The sequence below is a fragment of the Canis lupus genome, chromosome 8 (assembly GCF_048164855.1).
Source record: "Canis lupus baileyi chromosome 8, mCanLup2.hap1, whole genome shotgun sequence".
Classification (NCBI taxonomy): domain Eukaryota; kingdom Metazoa; phylum Chordata; class Mammalia; order Carnivora; family Canidae; genus Canis; species Canis lupus.
The window spans coordinates 32,329,855-32,353,880 of NC_132845.1; the positions used below are offsets into that span (position 1 = coordinate 32,329,855).

The 24,026-nt window shown below is 33.7% G+C and overlaps 1 long non-coding RNA gene across 3 annotated transcripts in view; it reads left to right on the top strand.

Moving 5' to 3' along the window:
- The first annotated feature begins 3,868 nt into the window (after positions 1 to 3,868).
- Positions 3,869 to 24,026, top strand: part of LOC140638067 (uncharacterized) — a 181,322-nt gene continuing 161,164 nt past the window's right edge. The window contains exons 1-2 of one of the 3 annotated variants that reach the window (XR_012035243.1): positions 3,869 to 4,368; positions 4,737 to 4,774. This is a non-coding gene — a long non-coding RNA (uncharacterized lncRNA). The remainder of the gene's footprint in view (positions 4,369 to 4,736; positions 4,775 to 24,026) is intronic. The other 2 variants (XR_012035245.1, XR_012035244.1) reach the window with 2 other exon arrangements.

Here is a 24,026-nt window from a genome sequence, read left to right on the forward strand (position 1 = left end):
TAATTGTTATGTATTTCTGAAGGACTATCCCCTTTTATCATTATGAAATGACCTCCCTTGTATCTAAAAAAGATATTTGCCTGGAAGTCTATCTTTGTATATAGTTGTAGCCACTCCAACTCTGTTTTGCATGATATTGATATATATTTTTCTGTCCTTTTATTTTCAACCTATTTGTGTATTTATGTCTAAAGTATGTGTTTTATAGACATCATTGAGTTTCTTCACTTTTAAAATGAATTCTGAAAAAAAATAAAATGAAGTCTGCAAAACTTCATTTTGATTAAGTTTACTGTAAAAACTAATAATGTAGGATTAATATTTGCCATATTCTATTTGATTTCTGTATGTCTTATGTTCTCATTACCTTCTTCTATTACTGCCTTCTTTTGTGTTAAATATTTACTAGTAAATTAAATATTCCTAGTTAATATTTTCTATTTAAAATTCCTTCATGTTTTACAACCTATTTGAATTATTTGTCTTCCTTTTTTTTTTCTTTTATTGGTTGCCCTGGGGATTAAATTAATAGTTGTTATGGACCGTATTTATATCTTGCCCCAATCTCATATGTTGAAGTCCTGTTCCCCCAACATGATGGTATTTGGAGGTTGGTATTTGGGAGGTAATTAGCTTTAGATTAGGTCATAAGAGTAGGGCTCCCATAATGGGATTAGTGTCCTTATAAGAAAAACAAGAGAGACCAGAGCTTATTCCTTTTGGGTATGCATGTAGAAGAGATCATGTAAGCAAGCTGTTAGCCATCTACTAGCCAAGATGAAAGACTTCAGACTAAAACCTGTTGTGCCAGCACCTTAATCTTGACTTCTCAACCTCTAGAACTGTGAAAAATAAATGTCTGTTGTTTAAGCAGCCCAACTGTTTAAGCAATACTGATACCCTGTGGTATTTTTGGGGCAGCCTGATAAGAAGTAAGACAACATCTTAACCTAGAATGATCTAGTTTGGGTTAATACCAATTTAATTTCAATAATACATAAAAACTATTTTCCAATATAGCTCTCTGGTCCCTCGACCTTCTTTGTGCTAGTACTGTCATCCAAATTACATCCTTATACATTACAAATCCATCAAAATTGTTTAATAATTATTTCTTTTTGAATTTGCCTTTTAAATCATATAGACAAAGAAAAGAATCATAAATAAAAATGTATTCAGTGTCTTTTATATTTAACATTGTAGTTACCAAAAAAAAAAAAAAAACCATTGTAGTTACCTTTATTGCTACTCTTTATTGTATGTATGTGTCTGTGTGTCTGTGTAGATCTGAATTTCTGTGTATTTTCATATCATTTTAACCTAGGGACTCCTTTTAGTATTTCTTGTAGGGCATGTCTTCTAGTGACAATTTACTTCAGCCTTTGTTTGACTGGAAATGTCTTAATTTCTCCTTCATATTTATGGATAGTTTTGTGGCATATCAAATTCTTATTTGACCTTTTTATTTCAGCACTTTAGTTCTCTTATTCTACCACCTTCTGGCCACTATGGTTTCTGGTTAAGTCATTTGTTAATCTTATGAAGGATCCCTTCTATGTGATGAGTCTTTTTTCCTTGTTGTTTTCAAGATTCACTCTTCATAATTTGGCTTTCAAATTATGAAATTTGACTATGATGTGTTTGGCTGTAGCATTTATGCTACTTGGAGTTTGTTGTGTTTCTTGGATGTGCAGATTACTGTTTTTTCATCAGATGTAGGAAGCTTTTGGCTATCATTTCTTCAAATACTCTTCTACCCCTTTGTCATATTCTTCTCCTTCTAAAAATCCTGTCATTCAGATGTCAGTAGCTTGATGGTATCCTGTAGGTCTCTGAAGATCTGTTCATGTCTCTTCTTTTTTCTTTCTGTTTCTCAGCATAGATAATCCTGATTCTTCTCTCTGATTTGCTGATTCTTTCTTCTGCCCATTCAGATATACTGCTGAGTCTCTCAAGTGTTTGTTTTCATTTCAATTATTGATATTTTCAATTGCAGAATATCTATTTGGTTGTATTTTAATAATTTCTATACCTTTATTGGTATTTTCCATTTGGAGAGACATCAGTCTCACCATTTCCTTTAAAATTTATTAGTTTCCTTTAGTTCTTTGAAAAATATTTGTAATAGCTGACTTAAGTCTTTGTGTAGTACACAGTGCATCTGGGCTTCTACGGGGATAGTTTTCATTAACTCTTTCCCCCTCACCCCGGTGCCGGTCATGCTTTCCTGTTTGCTTGCACATTTCATTTTTGTTGTTGTTGAAAATTAGACATTTTAAATAATATAAAGTAGTTATTCTGGAAATGAAATTACCTTTCCCCCTGCACAGGGTTCTTTGTCATTGCTGCTATTCTTGTTTGTTGATGTAATTGCTTTCCTAAACAAACTCTATAAAGTCTGAATTCTTGTTGTGTGTAGCCACTGAAGTCTGTGTTCAGTTAGATTAGGAGTCAGCCTATGATTAAACCAAGATTTCCTTAAATGCACTGAATCATAAGATTTCTATGTTTCACTAAGGACTTTATGGGTATGTTGTTGATACACAATTGCCACACTCTGCAATGTGTACCTTTGCCTCTTGAGTGTGCAGGACTTCAGGATTAGCCAGTGGTAGAAGACAGTCTTCTTAGTCCTCCCCTTGGATGCACACACTCGTGCACATGAGAATGTCCTAGAAACGTGCCCGATCTCGTCTGATCTCGGAAGCTAAGCAGGGTCGGGCCTGGTTAGTACTTGGATGGGAGAATGTCCTAGATCCCCAGGAATGTGTCATAGACTTTCAAAGCCACAGAAGATATTCCACTTCACGGATGTTCCTTTTAAGTTTTTGCAAAGTTTCTTGATTGTCCAACTGGTGCTATTTCCTCCTTGGGAAACCCCAATATTAAACCGTTGCTGCTGATTTTATACATTATTTAAATTTTTTTAACAAAACACTGGGGATAGGGCTTTTCTCACTGAGTGGTCTCTGAGTCCAGTCAAATCAAGACAAGCCTTTGGAGTAGGCCTTCTCCAGAGTGCTAATACATAGGTCATGTAGTAATATTTCTCTAGTGATAAGAGCTTCTGAGGAGCTTTGAACCCTCTGTTTACTGCCAGACTACTCATTTTCAAAGCTTGCTTGGCTGTGTGATTGATGGTTTTCAAGTCTACCTTAGATCTGGGAAAGGAGGATGGGAAAGAACAAATAAAAATGCCACAATAACTTCCTATTCTTCCCAAGATTCAGTTATTTTCCTTGAGAAAATACTCCTAAGATTACAGCAATCCTTTGGTGAATTCCAGGGTTCAGAAAACTTGATATTGACCATTTTTGACAGTGTTCTCATTCTTCTTGCAAGAGAGTAGGTTTTTGGATATTCTCACTATACTCTTCCCAAAAGTAAAACGGATTTTAACAGAAAAGAAGGTAAATATATCTGAGGTGTAAAATTGACATTAAAATTTTCAAAGTAAAAAAATAATAATAAATAAAAAATAAATAAAAATAAAATTTTCAAAGTAAAAAAAATGTGTACTGGTAGAGGTTGAATATAATCTACAAATCATGAAGTAGCCTTGGGGAGATCAATTAGTGGTTTGAAGTGACAGAAAAATACTTTAAAACTGCATTGGATAGGAAACTATTGACAGTTGGTGTATTCTAGTAATGTTGCACACTTATTCTCTATTTTATTTATTTTCCTCAAAACTCTATGTTTATAGTGGATCAAACATAGAAAGATGAAGTAATTTTTTTCTAAGAGAAAATGAACACAGGCCTAGGTTAATCTTTCAGCTTTAATACAACTGATAATAATACAACACCATAGAGGGCCCTATGGTTTTGAGATAGTGATATAGAAAAATCAAGTATATCATTTTTCAGGATTGTTAATTGTCTGACCTATAATACTGATTCACTGTTTAAATTTTTCTATTGAAATTTTTATGTAATGAATCTCTGGATGCCTCAGAAGAGATGAATGAATATTTTTTCTAAAAAAAGAAAAATCAAAACTATTTGAAATTGTCCTTGTATATAAAAACCTTTTAGTAATGAAGTACTGTCTTTAGCCATCAAATACACTAGTCGTCTCGCGTGACCCTGATCACTTGCCCTGCCACTGTTCAATTAACCTGTCATCCAACGTTCCAACAAAGGACACAGAGCATTACACATCATAAATGGCTCTCAAGTGAGCTCACTCAGCTGTGGTAAATACATTATGAGGGCCTCCTACAGAAGAGAAACTCATAAAAATACTCTACTATCCCTTTGTGTTTGGTTAAATCCTTCTCAATAATCCAATTCACCATTCTTCTCAGCTCCCTGCAATCCCTCTCAGTCAGAACAAGTGACCATACCAAAAGAATATTGGACACTGGTATGCCATATTCCCATCACAATTACTGTCTTATTCCGGGGAAGTGTGTAAATGGCAATAAGTTAACAACTATGCTGATTATGTATCTGCCTCTTCTATAGAGTGCTTGTTCTCAAATTTGTTTTTTCGCTATGACTAGCAGAGATCTTACACGTAACTTTCTAACTATAAATTCTGTCCATTTTCCTACTCTGCATTAAGTCTGTTTGACTAGATGATTTTTTTTAATCCTCAGATAATGTCAGCACTTTGTTTCTTTTTAATTTGAGATTTCAACTCAACTTACAGAAGTGAAAGGAGTGGGTGCAAGGTTAATTGTGATAGCAGCACATTAAAACAAATCTTTTAACTTTACCTTGCTGATTTAGGGGTATTCAAGATCGTCTCCTCATTGGGAGCTGTCTAGGTAATATATTTAAAAAGTTGTCTTTTTTTTTTTTAAGTTTGAGGAGCTACTTTCTGCTTCATTGTTTTGCTTATGTAAATATAATTAATTCATTAACTCTTACCAGAAAGCAATGTGACTGGTATTAAGTGATTTTTCTACATGGGATTTCACAGACCATTTTTTACTTTCCAATTAAGAGCCAATTTGCTGCTAATCATAGAGCCATCTGTGTGAAACTCAGTGTCCTTCAATGTAAATAATGAGGAGTTTGGATCTCATATGAGAAGGAGTAATGCAGCCCATCCCTCCCCCTGAGAAGGAAGTCTAGGAATCCGACAAATATGGAATTTGAATCCTGGGTTAACATTTACTATCTATATGTCCTTTACTGAATGCTTTACCTTCCTGAGCCTCAGTTTCCTCATCTGAAACATAGGGTTGATGGTATTATTTATCTCATAGGTTCCTTTAGAATAAAAGAGATAATGTATATAAAATTCCTGTAGCCTGGTAAAGTATGTAGTGCATAATAGGCACATATGTTTTAAAACATATATATATTTCCACTTCTTTTTTTAAGATTTATTTTATAGAGTAAGCAGTGGCGGGGGGGGGGGGGGAGAAAGAGAGAAAGTCTTAGGCAGATCCTGCACTGAGTGTGGGCCTCCATGGGCAGGGGGTGGGTACGGGTAGGGGGGTGGCATTCAACATCAGGACCCTGAGATCATGGTCTGAGCCAAAACCAAGAGTCTGACACTTAACTCACTGGGCCACTCAGGTGCCCCTGTGTGTTTCCACTTCTTAAGACTCTCCTCTGTCTCATTCTCCCTATGCTGTACATGCTCTCTCAGGATCTCTCTCACACTCTCACACACTCTCACACACACTCAAACATGCAGCGTGAAGCAAATAGAATATGCTCTATTGGGACAAATAAATACATCTTCTTTACCTGAAATAAGGTTATACTTTATTAATCTCAGCATTTCTAGAAAGCCTATTGTCAAAAGAGTGTACAAAACAAAATAGAGTGACTAATTAGTTGCTTTCAGATGGTTTTTGAGAAGACATTCAATTCTCTGTGATTTTGATTTTGTTTCTTTATCCATTACATTTATTATTCTTGCACACATTGTCTAATTGTAAGAGTACTAGAGAGTGTTAATTTATGAACTAAAGGCACTTACATTTAGTTAACTCTTAAATAAACCATGAGGAAACTCCACTAAGGCAGAACTAGGAAGGCCTGATGGTGAAATAAAAGTTTTGTTTCTCTTGTTGTTATTGTTTTAATATTATATATTTCCTGCTGACTACAACTTATATTAGTTTTTATAGTGTCACTCAAAAGTTACCTCTCTCTGACAGTAGCTCTGAAAAAATTTATGGGGATCACTATTTACACCTGCATTAGACTAAAACCTTCAAGGACACAGAGTTTGCACACAGTAGACTCTCAGTAAATATTTATTGAAATGCTTATTAATGAATGAATGAATGTTAAAAATGTGTCTGTGACATCAATTTCTCAATAAAATGTCCAAAGCAATACTTCACCTAGAATGGAAATTTCACATACCATCCAAAGATTATTAAGATTTAATAGAGGTCAGTCACAAGTTACTTAATATATCAAAAATAAATTGCAGTTTAATTAAAAGTTTAAAAATAAGCAGGATTACAAAAGATGATTTTTTATCTAACAGAAAATCCTACTATAATTTCATTCTTTAAATCAAGAAACTCAAAAAAAAAACCTCAAAAAAAAATAAATAAATAAATAAATAAATCAAGAAACTCAGAGTTAAGTGCTTTTGAAACTTTAATACCCAAACAAGTTACTTGGAGATCTTTTAATATGTAGATTATGATGTAATAGGTCTCTGATGGGGCCAGAATTCTTCATTTTGAACCAGCTTCCAGATACATTAGTTCTGCTGATCTGGGACCACATGTTGTGTAGCAAGTACCATCTCATAGAAAGTTCAGTATAACTGGAGAGGAGGATCAAGTAAGCCCAAGATTAAGCAGGGAGGAGAGAAAGACCTATCTGTATTAAGGGATGCTGAACAAGATGAGGTCTAGAATAGTGCTGGAGTCAGTACTAATGCTGTTAGGTGAAGTGGACCAAAGCAGGAACAATTGCGGCTCCAGAAAACTAGTTACAAGCTGGGGACTCAGAAATACTAGGAAGCAAGAAAACTTACTGTACTATGAAGATAGAAGATGAACAACTGGTCCTAGGGAATATAGTTCCCTTCAGGATCAACTGAATGAAACAATATTATTATGAATTATTATTATTATTATTATTTGCTTTAATCTGGAGATTATCTGGTTTAAATGGATTCAACTCCAAAATCAAAGTTGTGCATGTATGTGTGTGCTTTTTTCTTTCTTTCTTTTTTTTTTTTTTTTTTAGTTTTTTGTCTTTAAAGAATCTTGTTCAATGATGAATGGTTTTCTCTCCAATATCAGAATCTATCTTCAAATATTCCTAAGCTTCTCATTAGTTGTGTTCATTTATTCATCCATTGTACATCTAATGACAGCCACCACACCACCCTAAATGTTTTTGCATATTCAATATTTTTAGCTAGACTGTCAGCATCATGTGTCAAGAGTCAGGGTTTTTTTTTATTTCTTTGTTTCATTTAGCACCTGCCACACATATTTTTTCCAAATATTTTTAGTTTAAATTTTACTTTAAATACATAGATTTTTAAAAGTTGAATCTAAAACTTATCAAATCAACCTTATGATATTTGATGTGTACTACTAATCAAAGACTTGGAAAAACAAAGGCAATATGTATATTTCAAAATCAATAAATTGCAGGCTATTTTATTTTTCACTTATATATTCTGTGCTTGTTTCTTCTACCATTTCATTATTTCTTTTCACTCAGAGAATAAGAAAAAAAAACAAGTGGTATATTGAGAATTATTGCTCATAGAATAAGTAGAGGCAGTAGAAGACAAAAAGATGAAGATTCAAGTAAGTAGAGGTATCAATTAGGTCATAAGCCCCTAGATTGGGGTGTGGGGGTCATTGGAAATATTGTCTTAGAATGGTAGGGACTGAAGTCAACAGTACAGCATAGGAAGAAAATATGTGGTTTGGAAGCAAGAAAAGCAAATCTAAAATAACTGCACTTAGAATATCAGTGATTGAGAACAGTTTTCCAGAATTTAAAAGTAAAGGAAAAGGCCTGAGATGAGAGCTTAAAGGGAAAGAGAAGTTAGTTGCTTGTAGATAGTTATAGATGGAAGAGGGATAGTAATTAATAATTTAAAATACCATCGGGATTGAGGAAAACTTGGACAAATGGAAAAGATAAAGGTAGAGACAAAAGCTGAAGAGAAAATGAAATATTTATACTATATTATGTATCCATTTGTGTGTTTCACGCTATAGGAATTTGATTGCAAAAATGTCTCTCATTCTCCATCCCACCCTATACTTATACCCTTTAAAGACGATTTAATAATATTTTTCATCAAGAAATGGGAGTATATTTTCCATCCTTCAAATATTGGCCATATGACTTGTTTAATTAATAGAGTGAGAGTGTTGTGAAAGTATGACTTTCTGAGCCTTGTTCTCAAGAAGCCTTACACACTTCCTCTTTTCTGTCTTGCTACTTTGTGTTCACCATGAGGCTATGTCTTGATTGTCTGCTTAGACTATCATAACCAGCCCAAGCTAGTTAATAAAAGATGAGAGTTGACATGATACAGGGATAAAATGTCCTACCTAAGGTTATTATAGAGCTGCTATTCCCTAGTTCACTTGCCAGGTAACCACAAACACAGGAGATACCAGCTAAGATGAGCTTATCTTGACTCAGATGAGCAAAGGCACCTTGCTGACCTATAATGTAACAAACACAAATAAATATTTATTGCAGAATGCCACCAAGGATTTTGAAGTTAGCTGTCATACCACATTGGTATTGTTATAGATAACTGATACATCCATCCAAGACCATTATATCTTTGAAACATTAATATCATATTATTTTCAATGATAGTCCCAGGATCTGTCATAGGCTGTGAGATAATAAATGGATGTTAAAAATTATTTGTTTATGAATGGATAGATGATGAGTAGATGAATGAGTCAATTAATGAAAGAGATATTGAAAAAGAATAATAGAAATTTCCTGCTGGATGTTAGGTAAAGACAGTGTCTGATTTTATGTCTTATATTAGGATACTACATATGTGATCAAAGTTGGATATTTTTAATGCTTCTAATTTTTTATCTAGGTATAATTTGTAAAACATTGCTGTTATTTTAAGATACTTATAGCAGTTTAAAAAGAGCTTTCACATTTTATTCTCCTTTGATTTCACAGTAAATTTGTTCATCAGTTAAGTATTTGAATGAATATCTTATAGATGTGAAAGAAACAGGGTGATTAAATTAATCACCTAAAGCCCAGCATTCTAACATCATACACTCTAATTTTCCCACTATATCACAAAGATTGGCTATTTTAGGAAAAGTAACTTGGTGGGATGAGAGACATATTAGGATTTTAATTTGAGACATTGATTAATATTTTTAAAAAATGCGGGGCAGCCCTGGTGGCTCAGCGGTTTAGCACAGCCTACAGCCCAGGGTGTGATCCTGGTGACCTGGGATCAAGTCTCACGTCAGGCTCCCTGCATGGAGCCTGCTTCTCCCTCTGCCTGGGTCTCTGCCTCTCTCTCTCTCTCTCTTTCTCTCTCTGTGTCTCTCATGAATAAATAAATAAAATATTTTTAAAAAATAAAATAATTTCCTAGGAACATTTTGGACATTAATAGTATGCATTCCTTTTTTCTAAAATTTTGTAATACTATTAAGATCTTACTTGATTTTTGGATATTTTTGTTTTCTTTCTTTAATAAATCAATGCAATAAACAAAAGAGGAGCTGTCAATAAGTGTAAGTGGTATAATAAAAATAAGACTTGAAGGCATGAACATGATTATGTCTAAATAATAGTAAAATCTTTTTTAAAAACTATCTCACAGCAGTAGTTATTTGAAACTTGTTACATATATTTGATTCATGTAAAGACCTACAAAAAAAAAACTGCAAGTCATTTTTGCTCTCTGTGTCACCTTGATCATCTAAGTCTACCTAATTTTTTTTTACCACTCATGTTCCATAGGAGCCATGAAAAGCCACCAGGTCTATCAATCAGTAATACATAATTCTATAAAGATAGTCTGATATTTCACTGAAACTCACTTCAGTGATTATTGTTTGTCGTAATTATGTATTTCTCAGAGTAAACACGAGCTGCAAAATTAGTTATATTCTATTTCCCCTTTCTTAACTACCCGATTGCCCCCCGCTGAAATGTATTTCTTCCTAAATTGATTTTTGAAATTATAATGCATTTAGTTTCCCACCTTTTCCATTCCATCAGATTTTCTAAGATATCTGTTACTGACAACTCCTTGGTTTTTTTTTGTTCTGTAAAAATGATTATGCCAACCTACTTCTGGGAAAAAGTTCAATTAAGAAAGGATCATGGCTCCCCTACTTTAAAGAATAAGAATAAAATTTTAGTGAGAGAGTAATGCTTAGTAGGATGGGTAATATAATTGCTTGACAATAACTTTAAGACATGAAAAAACTGAAGCACGCTTACTACAAAACATTTCTTTCATATATTTAATCATTCATCCATATCACATTAAAAAAAAAAAAAACCTACTACTAGCAGGAGCCAGAATGTTTTGAGATGAAGAGACAATAATAATGAAGAAAGTAAATTGGCTAATAGAGCATAGAATTCAATGGGGATGGTAGGCAACTATAGGAGAATTAAAAATATGTGATAAACTTTTAGTGTTTTTAGATAAACAGTCCTATGTAATTAGCATAAATTTCAATAAGATAGAATGAAGTTAAGCAAGAAAAGAGAAGAAAGGATAGAGGGAGGAAAGAAGAGAGATTGAAAGAAATGCTTACTTACTCTTACCTTATATATGCTTTCATGATCCTAAACCATGAAACCCTCCAAGGATCCTGATAGGGAAAATCAGAACAGTCACAGACAGAAGAACAAGGGTTAGTAAATGTTTGGAATATATACCAACAGTTCACACATTTAAAATTCTCTTCAGATACCACATTACTAGATCCCAAGGGGTCTGTCTCACTTCTCAACACCTGCCTCAAAGGTGCTGTCCAAATGGTTCATGGAACTATATATGTATATATTATCCATAATATATATGGAACTCTACTGTATTCTGAGGGTGAAAAAACTGTGCTACCTTAAAGGGAGAACACAAATAGGAAACACAAAAAGAGAGCTATAAATTAAAATATATTTTGTTATCTACATTAAATATACTCAACCTCGAGATTTCTGATCCAACTGCATAGTCCCCTCAGTGTCCCGCATATATAAATCCATTAATAGGTACTAATATGCCTAGTGGGGAAAATAAATAAATAAATCCATAAAGATGGTTTACTTCTTAATATCTTTTATGAAGGAAGAAACATTTCCCAGCAGATCCACAAAGCCAGAGTGCTAGATCCAATGGAAATCAAAATGGTGGCCTGAATGAGATTATAATTAAGTTAGATTAATTAGAACATACTCCTAAATCATGTGGGAGTTGGATAGTCCTTAAAATGGAGATTTCACTAATACAGAAAAAGTGGGTAACAACTTTAACTCAAGAACACACATTGTTTGTTTTTAATTTTATTTATTTATTCATGAGAGATACGGGGGGTGGAGGCAGAGACACAGGCAGAGGGGAGAAGCAGGCTCCATGCTAAACCCCTGAGCTACTTGGGCTGCCCCACACATTGTTTTTGTTAAAGCCAGTTACATAAGACCACCTGCCATGTAGTCCCAAGCAACCATCAACCACCCTGCTTATCATCCCTCCTCCTCCCTTCTCAGCCCCCTCCTTTTCCTCCTCTTCCCCTCTCCTCCCCCTCCTCCTTCTTCCTCTGTCTCCTCCTTCTTCCTCTCCCTCACCTTTTTTGAAGAGTGACTTGCATTAGTTAGAGGAACTGGGGAGGGAGGACAAGTCCATATCTCTAAGGGAGGATATAGAGAAAACATTTATTTTTTCTTATTTTTATTTTATTATTTTTTAAGATTTTATTTATTTCTTCATGAGAGACAGAGAGAGAGAGAGAGGCAGAGATACAGGCAGAGGCAGAAGCAGGCTCCATGCAGGAAGCCCATCGTGGGACTCAATCCTGGGACTGGGATCACACCCTGAGCCAAAGGCAGATGCTCAATCACTGAGCCACCCAGGCGTCCCCAGAGAAAACATTTAATGCAATCTACATAATTGGACTTATAATATGAGTTACAGAAAATAAGGCCCAATGCTCTGTGTATTCTGGGCAACATATGAAGTAGATGTGTCTATTTAAAGGGAGTTAATAGGAAAATAAGTATAGGTATATTAAATTTTGCAATATAGGTAAGTGATTGGAATTCAAACATTCTTAATATTAAGGTATATTTGCACTGTAAATACTTAGAATTGTAGATATTCACTAGGAAAATTATACTTTACTAGAAACCATATTACTGATCCTTTATACATACCAATTTTTTTCATTTTTAAAATTATAATATATTGTGGCTTTAATGTAAAGAAATATTTTGTATATATATGAAGTCCCAAATACATATACAATATTAAAACAAAGCATAGTTAATACATATTTAAGGAAAAAGTCACATTTAAAAAAAGAAAAACAGTGGAGAATGTTTAACATAAACTGAATCTGGAAAACTTTGTGATTGAGGCATTCCTTATAACAAATGGATTTGGGGGTTTATCACTTAGACTTTTCAGTTTTCTCTCTGTAAAATTAAGAGTGTTTTAAGGTTTCCTTCCATTTCCAATATGTCTAAATTCAATAAAAATAAAAACCAAATATACAGATGAAGAAATATACAGTTTTTCTACTTTTTTTAAAAAAAGTAAAAGCTTTCTGTTTTTCCTCTTCTAGTGCCATGGTAAAATATTCACGTTTATTTAACTTAGTATCAAATACTTCCTATAGTCAAAGTCCACTGCTTAATAAGATGGCCTTTAATCTCTGTAAAGCTAATTTAGCTTTTTTTCTTTTTAAAATATATCCTATCTGACAACTTTTATCTCTCACATTAATGCACATGCAGTAAGCCAGAGATCAGTGCCTTATTCCTGGCCATTTTTCAGCTCTTATCATCTCTGAGTATCTTTCTGTCTCTTCCTTATCATGCAATTACACAGTCTTTAGTGGTTTCAATTCTCTCTTCTTCTCAGAGCAGTACTGACTCTAGCATATCAGTGTGACAAGTTGCACATTTCTAATGGAGCCATATTCTTTTGGTGTTGACCAATAGAATGAGAAAGTAAATTCATTTAAGATTGATTCAATGCATCAAATACTTTTCAAATTATGAGGTTTATTTCAACAATAAAGAATGTTAAATCACCAAACACATACAGTTTTATCAATATAAAATTGTGTGTATAGAAAAAGAGTTTGGTTTTTATTGAGAGAAATTATGGCATATGATTTGAGGCTCTCCTTTTCACTCACTGGAAATAAGCTAGCCTGGCACAGTACTTGAATAATTCATGAGAGAAGAATAAAAGATTTACCAATAAAAACATGGTCAGGTTTCCAATGCGGAGCTTTAAAATATAACTATATGCTAGAACAACATCAGAAGAAAGTTATATATTTGAATGCTCAATTTAAGTCCAGTACAGGCCTTTGTTAATAACTTAACATAGGAAATTCCCACCTTAGAACAGAGCCTCTGATATTTCAGATTCACTGATTTTTAAATATTACTCTGGGGGAAAATCTTCTCATGCCTCTGAAATCATTTTCCACTATATCAGTTTTTAAGAACCACTCAAGTATCCTTAACATAGTAAGATAAGTGTTTTCTGTCCACAGAGGCACTTATATAGCTTCATGCAGCATGGCATTTCCGAAGAGAGAATCACGTAGACTTCTTGTCATCTACAGATGATGTTATGTTTGATTCACGTATATGTGTGGCTATAATATATTTATGCTACATATTCTCATATTTGATGAAGCTATAGGTGAATGCTAAAGCAAGGCCATGTGGGTGTGATTACACCTCAGGCATACATTTATCAGGAGTGGAAGAAGAACTGTCAGCTAATGTCCCTGCATACAGCAATCATAACAACCCTGACAGGTTGCTGCCAAGCAGGCTGGGGCATTCCAGAGATAGCACAACTGCCAAAAGCAAGACAAATGCTTTTAGAATTGGTAATAAATCATATCAGCTGTCTCAAACTTCTCCTTAGTGTATTGATTATAATTAAAATAAACTAATTAGTTAGAATTATAATCATGATGCACGTAAATGTTGAGCTCACAGATGAGAGGGGAATGGCACTATGGATTCTCGGGGTGATGTTTAACATCGATAAGGATGAACTAAATTTGGAAACCTCACCTGTGAAACATGTAGAGAAAGTATTACAGATTTTTTTTCACACAAGTATTCTGAGCATAACAATTTCCTACTTAAAGGTTTTTGTGGGTTGTTGGTGTTTTGCAGGGGAATGTTGCTTTAAAATCTTTCTCGTAGGAAATATCCCCTCCAGGAAGGTTTGACAGACTGTTAATTAGTTGGTCACTTTTAATGATATTGCTTTAAGTGTGTCAAACAGTGTCAGAATGCACATTATTTAAATTATTAATTTAATTATTAATAGTCAACATATATATGAATTTATAAGGCATATACCTGATAATACACTTTAAAAATGATTATATTGGTTCTTAAAATCACATAATGATTTTTTATAATCCCATAATATTCCTCACACGTTTGACAGTTCATCATTTATGGATAGTAATAATGAAAGGCAGCCCCTGAGACTAGGACTTGCTAAAGTTTCTAAAACTTTAGCAAATTTGCTATTACTCTTAGCCATCGTATCAGTGTCTTAACAACAGTGCAGGATTCTCTTGGCAGATAATAAGCAGTTTACTAAATGTGAACTTATATTATTGGGAACGGGATATAAACATCAATATTTATTTAGAGTCAGATTACAATAAAGACCAAAATAAATACCAATATAATATTATTACATATGACTCTTTAAAAACCAGATATTTTTCTCCTTGAGAATTGTTTTCATTAACGTATAACTAATTCAGAATACTATATAGAGAAATATCAAATTTAAAATAAATTCTGCAATCTACATTGCTGAAAACATTTTTTTTTATGAAAGAGTGAATGAGAGACAATGAGTCAAGTTCTGACTAAATAGTATTTCATGAGCTATACCTACAAATGTTAAGAGTTGTGTTTTTAGAATTTTAATGTGTTGCTCTTACACTGTCAGCTAAGAATAGCATTTTTAAAATTTGGTGAACTTGTAGTCAGAAGTGATTTCTTAATTTAGTAGGACCTGGTAATGGATATGAAAAATTCATAGCTTCAACTAAGCAATGAACTTTTTTAATACCCAAATATATACACACACACATATATATCATATATATATATATATATCAGCATTGAATTAAGCTATACTACATAATCATCCATAAAGTGCTGTTATTACTACCTGTTTTCTTAAGATAAATCTGATAATAACAACAGCTAATACTCATTTTATAAATAGTATTTGCTAAGGACTGTGTATGAACTTTATTTACATATTTTTTATTCTTTATTTTAACCCTGTTTATAATGTAGATATTATCTCTGATACACTTGGAGTGGTGTGTCTTTCCTAAGATAACAGAGTAGCAGTGGCTGAGTCAGCATATGGATTCAGGACAGAACAGGCTTTGAAAATAAGGTCTTTGGTCATAAACATAAAAGCAAGGATTATAATAGATTAAGGTTTATAGGATGATATAGCCTATTATACTATTAACTCCCAAATGTAATCAAGAACAAAGCTACAGCCCTTGAATGATGAAAGCTAGGATTCACAGATGGTTTGAGGTGAAAATAGTTTTTATTAAATACATCAGCAATTGACCTAAGGGCTTCCTTATAATTAAACACCTGCTCACCTTACTACTATTACACACATGAGCCCTTAAGGATAAAAACCATAACAACATTAGACTTCCTTGAAGTACTTTACTTTTAAAAACAATTTCTTAGAAATGTTTAAGTAAGCAGAAATTTGTAAAGGATCCCATTCAATTCAGCATGCATATATTTTTAATGCCCAATGCATAGAACTGGTCTATTGCAGTAAAAAGATAGATAAACAAAATAAAGCCCCTACCATTACACTCAATGCAGTGGGAAAGACAAACAGATAAGTGCAAGACAATTTGATAAGTGTTGAGATAGAGATATGCCCAGGGTGCTACTGAAATAGAAAAGATGGCCCAAGTTTGTCTGCCTGTTTCAGTCAGGTTTGAGCAAAGAAGCATAACCATTAGGAAATGAAGAAAACACACTTCTAGAACAAGTTAAGTGATTATATCAGCACTGCAGGATACACGGTTAATACACAAAAAATTATTGCTTCCCTATGAAATTTAAATTAAAAACACAATACTTTCTACATTAGCACCCCAAAAATAAAATACTTAGATATAAATTTCAAAAGACACATATGTAAAACATCTATATGAGAACAACAAAACACAGATGAAAGAAATCAAAGAGCTAAGTAAATAGACATTCCATAGCAGTTCATGAATAGGAAGACTCAATATTGTCAATGTCATTTTTGAGCTATAGATTCTCTGTAATCCCAATCAAAACCCAGCAAGTTATTTTATGGACACAGACAAGCTGATTCTTAAGTTTATATGGAGAAACAAAGCCAGAATAACCAACATAATATTAGAGAGAACAAAGTTGGAATACTGACACTACACAACTTAAGACATACTGTAAAGCCGTAGTAATTAAGACAAGGTGATACCGGCAAAATAATAGATAAATGTATCAACGGAACATAACAGAGAGCCCAGAAGTAGACCCACATCAATGTATTCAACTGATCTTTGACAAAGGAGCAAAGACAATACAATGGAACAAAGATAGTTTTTTCAACAAATAGTGCTAGAACAACTGGACATATAAATGCCCCCCCCAAAAAAAATCTAAACACAAACATGATATCCTTCACAAAAATTAAATTCAAAATGGATCACAGACTTAAATGTAAAGTGCCAAGCTATAAACTCCTAGAAGTTAACATACAAGAAAATTAAAAAAAAAAAAAAAAAAACAACCTTGAGTTTATTGATGACTTTAGATATAACACAAAAGGTACAATCCATGAAAGGAAGAATTAATAAAATGGATTTCATTAAAACTTCTGCTCTGCAAAAGACAATGTCAAGAGACTGAAAAGCCACGGATTGAGAGAAAAATATTTTCAAAACATGTATCTAATAAACATGTTATCCAAAATATACAAAGAACTCTTAAAAGTCAACAATGAGAAAACAATCAATCTGATTTAAAAATGGGCTAAGGATCTTGACAGACACCTTACCAAAAATGATATAGAAATGGCAAATATGCATATGAAAACAGATGTTGCACCTTTTACATCATCATGGAAATACAAATTAAACAACAGTTAGATACCATTACAGACCTTTTAGAGAATGGCCAAAATCCAAGAAACTGACAACAAGAAACTCTGGTGAGGATGTGTAGCAATAAGAATTCTCATACAGGGGATCCCTGGGTGGCGCAGCGGTTTGGCGCCTGCCTTTGGACCAGGGCGCGATCCTGGAGACCCGGGATCGAATCCCACATCGGGCTCCCGGTGCATGGAGCCTGCTTCTCCCTCTGCCTCTCTCTCTCTCTCTCTCTCTGTGTGACTATCATAAATTAAAAAAAAAAAAAAAAAAGAATTCTCATACAGCGCTGGTGGGATGACATTATGATACAACCAGTTTAGAAGACTATTTGGTGTTTCTTTTTTTTTTTTTGGTGTTTCTTATGAAACAAAACATACCCTTACCATATGATTCAGCAATCAAACTCCTTGATATTTATCCCAAGGAGCTGCAAAGTTCGATCTACACAAAAGACAGTACCCAAATATTTATATCAGCTTTAGTAATAATCACCAAACCTTGGAAGCAACCAACAGGTCCTTCCGTAGGTGAATGGATAAATAAACTGTGGTATATCCGAAGAGTGGAATATTATTCAGAGCTATCGTGCCGTGAAAAGACATGGCCAAACCTTAAGTGGATATTGGTAAGTGAAATGAGCCAATCTGAGAAGTCTACATACCGTACAGTTTCACCCTGTGACGTTCTGGAAAAGACAAAACTATGGAGACAATGAACAGGGTGTGGGGGAGGGAAAGATGAACAAGCAGAGCACAGAGAATTGTTAGGTCCATGAAAATACATTATATGATACTATAATATATTGCACATTTGTCCAAATCCGCAGAATGTATGACATCTAGTGAAACCTAATGTAAAATATGGACTCTGGATATTCATGATGCGTCAGCAGCGGTTCACCAGTTGTAACAATTGTACCCCTCTGGTGGGACATATTGATAATTAGAGAGGCTGTGTATGTATAAGGACAAGGAGTTATATGGGAAACCTCTGTACTTGACCCTCAATTTTGCTGAGAACCTAAAAATACTCTAAAAAATAAATTTCAATCAATCAACCAATCAATCTTTAGAGAGGGAGGTATTACACACCAACATCCCAACTTAGATGAGTAGGCATTACAACAGAATGGGAGAATTTGAGATGTTTGCATGCTGAGAATCTGCAATGGCTTGAATTCACACCCTGACTGTACCGTGTATCCAGTACAGTTTACTTAATGTCACAGCCTCAGGGTTTTTTTTTCCCCTATGGCATTTAAGTATTGATATTATCTAGGTCACATTGGTTTTTATTATTGTTAGAATCTAAATAAAATATTTCATATAAATGGCATCTCTTGAGTGTTCAACCAACTGCCAAGCACTGTGGAATTCTTTTACAGAGTGTAAATGTACAGGGTGTGGAAAGGTGCACGGGGCGGGGGGGTTAGTTTTGCTTAGATCACTGTTTCTCTCAGCCCTCCACCCACCTCCCTATCACTAGTGTTCCATATAATGTTCCTTCGACTTTGTTTTTGGGAGGCACACTGATTGTCTTAAATACGAAGCATCTTACTTCAGCCTGTTACCTCCGTTAGTGTGAAAGTCACAGTAATGATGACACCCTGTCCCGGTGCGCACATCATTATAGTCCACCTTGCTTACTTCATACCATTATGACATGGCTTCGATTTTGCTAATTTATTTTCTTCTCCGTACAAGTGGACATTTCTCAAGTTATTGCTACTGACACTGATTCCTTATACATTTTGCCTTGGAGATTCATACACAGTTTTTAGCTCCGCAATGCTTATTTGCGCAGCTACCAAATCTATATGTTATGATTTATATGGATAAATACATAGATAGAAAATATGTAATATAAATATTAAATGTGCATATATTTAATAGTATATACATATATATTAGTATCTATAATTATTTACAGCTGTATCAATAACTATATCTATACCTAAAATCTGTACCCCTTTCTCTTCAACCAGAGATCTACTTTTCTAAATAACTGTTTTCCCTTAAGGTTTACATGTATAATACTAAATTATATATATAGCAGGCTATCTACAACGTAAAATCTCATGTTTTCTATTGCTATAATCCTAGATTCTACAAGCTTTGCTAAAGTTTAGTACCCACTAACATGATTGATTGTATCATATGAATGGAAATAATGTAAGCTGTACCGAGTATTTGTGTAAAGAATAAATTTAGCTCCTAAATTTCCCAAGTATGTCTGGTGAATCTCAGTAACTTATTCATGCTTAAGACCCACACTGTCATGTTCTCCGACATAGACAGTTTCCTGTCCAGGAATCTACCTCAAGGGAATAGAAGGTCTTCTTTCTACCACATTGCTTAAAGAATCCTGATTTTTTAAGTCATGGGTTTGCTCTCACATTTTTCCTTTGAGATCTCAACGTGGCACCTTAGCTCCCTAATCCTAATATAAACAGGTCATTTTTGGAATGGGGAAAATCTGCCCACCACACTAGATACCACTTTTTTTTCCCCTCATTCGGACCCTAGAGCAATGATGTTGTGGCTTTGAAAAGTACATCAGCATTTATTTGCAAGACTTCTTTCTGTACATGTTGGACTTGTACCTACAGGTGCCTGAAAACAAAAATTTAAAAATATATGATTGATTCTTGCTGATTACAGTATTTATCTACTACAAAGTTGCCACAAACACTGACTTAGCTATACTGAACCATTTCTCCTCAGGAAATAGAGGATCAGGTTCTTGAGAGTCTCCAGTCACAATGTTTTGTCAACTGAAATGCCATTTGCACTATAGAATTCTAAGGTGGAATTTTTATAAAACAAGCTCTTCTCATCAGCATTGAAAATCTGCTGTTCTACGTAACGTTTTTCCTGATATAATTTAGCAGGTCATCAAAACTTTTTCCATAGCTTCCCAATCTGTAGAACCTGTGTTGCCTGAGAGTTTAACATATGACCCATGCCATATCATCTTTTGAAACAGGATCCAACCAGAACGAGCAGGAAAAGTTTCCTTATCCTGGGTAACATGACAGAAAATTTCTTTGTATTTCAGCTCACAACAATGTTATCTATTACACACTTTAAAAAAAAAAAAATCTGTCTTCCTTGGCTGGATGTATGTCATTGTTGATTCATTAGCATTGAACTCACAGCCAACAATACTATAACTCATGACTGAATGAAGCTTATCTAATACACATATTTTCTCCATAAGGCACGTTGCAACTTCCTGCACTTAGCAACACTAGACATCACTTCAGCACTATACTTATGGGGCATTTTAAACAGCAAAACCACCAACAAAAAGCACAAAAATGTAAAAAAAGAAAAAAAAAGCAATAAATAGATTTTGAAAAGAATACTTTAGAACGGTATAAAGACCAAAGCAAGAAGGCAGAGCACAATCTCATTTTGCCTAAACTGGAAACAAGTGAACTGAGTGATGCAAATTTCACAAATTTTTCTCCCTCTGAGCATGTCTGTGAATGACCGCAGAGTACCTGTTAAGTATTACTTTTCGGGTTTCATATACATTTTAATGAGTAGGCTAATTTGCAAACACAGAATCTGAAAATAACAAGAATCATCTGTATAATGCTGTTCCCTAAATTCTAATTTTCGGGTATTTTATGAGATTGAACATATTTTTTCGGTTCCAGGAGAACAAGAAATATTAATATGAAATACATAAAATAGTAGCTTATCTATTCTATATTGGTCATTGACACTATCATCAAGTATAAATAATTTCTTCAATTATGCGATTATTTTGTAGATGTTTTTCATTCCAATTGATATTAGGAAAATCTCAGATGATTAAATATGATTGGGTATCTAATTTGGAAGATTTGTGTCTTTTGTTTTATTATAGCTTGCCTAATCAATGATGAAAAACTTAGAGGTTCACAGGATAATGGCATAAATTATGCTTGTTTTATCATTTTATAATATATTACAGAAATATTTTTCAATCAATATGTTTGAGTTTCATAACTACTAAAGGATGGTAAACAGTGTTTCCCACAATTGAGACATTATAAGCAAAACTACTAGAAATGAACGATCTTAATGTAAAAATTTCTAGACCTTCCCAGAACAGTACAGTGCCCATCCTGAAATCAATCTTGCCTTGACAAACACATCTTTTCCTTTTTAAGATTTTTTTTTTTTTAATTTGAGAGAGAGAGAGCATACCTGTGCAAGGAGAGGGAAGTGGGAGAGGGAGAGGGAGATATTTCATGCAGACTCCCCGCTGAGCATGAAGGACCCCCACACAAACACATGAGGGGCTCAATCTCACAACCCTGAGATCATGACCTGAGCTGAAATCAAGAGTCAGATGCTTAACCAACTAAGCTACTTAGGTGCCGCCCCTTTTCTTATTCTTTTATCTTAAGGTCTATGGGGGCTGGGAAGACTTCTTACAATAACATGCACTAAAAAAGGGAAAAATGAAAAGTGGGAATTTTATGGAAAAGCAAATCCCATAGACAGAGATTTATTTTTCATATTTACTACTACTTCAAATTACTTAAGAAATTGTTTTATATACAGATCTTCTTGAATGAAAATACCATTAGATGTCTGCTAACACTCAAGAATTAGCATTTTCCAAATTGTTTTTCAGAACTTCCTTTGATATGTTCACTATTCCTTTCTGTACAATTTCCACGGTCAAAATAAATGTAGGCTGCCCTACATACGATGTGCCTCTTGAATATTCAAAATAAATCTTAAATATTCCAAAGTATTTTGTATTCAACTGATTTTTTTCCTGTAGAAGCCAGTGTTTCCCAAGTTTATTTGAGCAAAAATACATATTTTACAAAGTGTGGGCAATGCTTACGGTTACAGGTTATTAGACCAACTGGCCTAGCATCCTAGTTTGACTGCTTACTAGCATAGGAAACCAAGGCAAATCTTTTAGCCTCTCTCTAGATTGATTTCTTTGCTTGTAACATGAAATAACAGCATTTCCTGGTCTTCTAGACTTCTGTGAGCACTCACTAAGAACACTGCTTACTCAAATTATTTAACAAAGCATTAGTTATTACAAAAAGAAAAATGGCCTTCAGTAGAAAATGGCTTGGGAAACATCATCCAAGAAGATTTATTTAGTGCATTTGATACTGTCTTTTGACTTATATTTATTCCAAATTTGAATTACAGAAATTTCACCCTGGGCCTTACATGCCATTTACTTTTGTGCATGAGGAACACAAACCTCGGAAATACTAAATGACTTGCCCAAGGTCACACAACTCATTTGTGGTGCAATTAGGTTAAGAAATCCCATCTTCCAATTGTTAATTGAAGAGCATTTTCTTTGCACTTGGCTGCCTCTCATATGCTCAGATGTTCACTTATTGATTCTCTTTCAATCTAAGGGAAAAGACACTATGCAAAGGGAAAGGTGTTAGGAAATCAATTTCCTATTACATTAGTCATTAATGCTATCGAATGTCATGCTTTTTCATCACTAGTCACTCCTTATCATTGAAACACTTCAAGGTTACAGTCCATGATGACACAGAAGTACTAGTTCACCAAACTTTATATCCTGTCAGTTTGTACTTCTCCCCAAGGTATACTATTCATTACTTAGTCTTTAAATATATTTTGTTAGCATGTTATTACTTTTCTTCTTAAACATGGTCAGTTTTAATTTTAAACTTATTTCACAAGGGCACAAGCATCTTCCATTTTCAGCATTTGTAGCTTGTAATTTGTTCAGCTATTTGACTTAATAATGTGCTATATGATACAGATAATCACTAGATTATTTCAGGTTAATATTAACCCATCCATAGCAATGGTTTTCATGTAACATTTAAATTGGTCAATTATATGATTCATTCTTTAAAAATGCAATTTTATCAATTCCGTATTGAATATCCTCACATAGCTCAGAATGAGAAAGTTTGCAGACGCCATTATTTATTAAAATACATAAAGGATGCTTCATCTTTACTAGAAAATGATGAAAATATGCCAATTGAAACACAAATAACTTGTACAAGAAATTTATTTTTAGCAATCTAATATTAAATATTTAAATTACCAACTTTTTAAAATCAGAAAAGAAAATTAAAACAAAATCATGTTCAATAGGATAATTAATGCATGCAAAGAAGTAACCATTTACATGAACTGCTTAAACAATTCACTTGCATGAACTGCCTTGCAGGAATTTTCTGAAGGCCATTTGGGCATTCTCCCAAAGCTAAATAAAGGGTGAAGGGAAAGATGTAGCTACAAAATACATCTTACAACGTTGTTTATAAAAATCCAGATTTAGAAATTTCTAGCCTTAAGAATGTTGATTAAATACATGATGGCACATAGAATATATCAGAATACTATAAAAATGTGGAGGAAGGATATTACATAAATTTGCTGAATGATTCTTTTTTTCCCCCTTTTTCTAATTTAGGTATGTAGCAGTGTCTGGATAGCATAAGATTGGTTAAAAATACCAGTCTCTGAGACGTGGGAATTTTGATGTATTTTATTTTATTCTTTTTTGGGTTTTTTTTGCCCTTGAGTGTGCATTACTTTAATGATAAAAATGTGTCCACTTAAAATTATAACACCATAATAATTTGTATTATATTACTTCTCCATATGGAGAAATCAGAGCCATAAAAGTCAAGTCA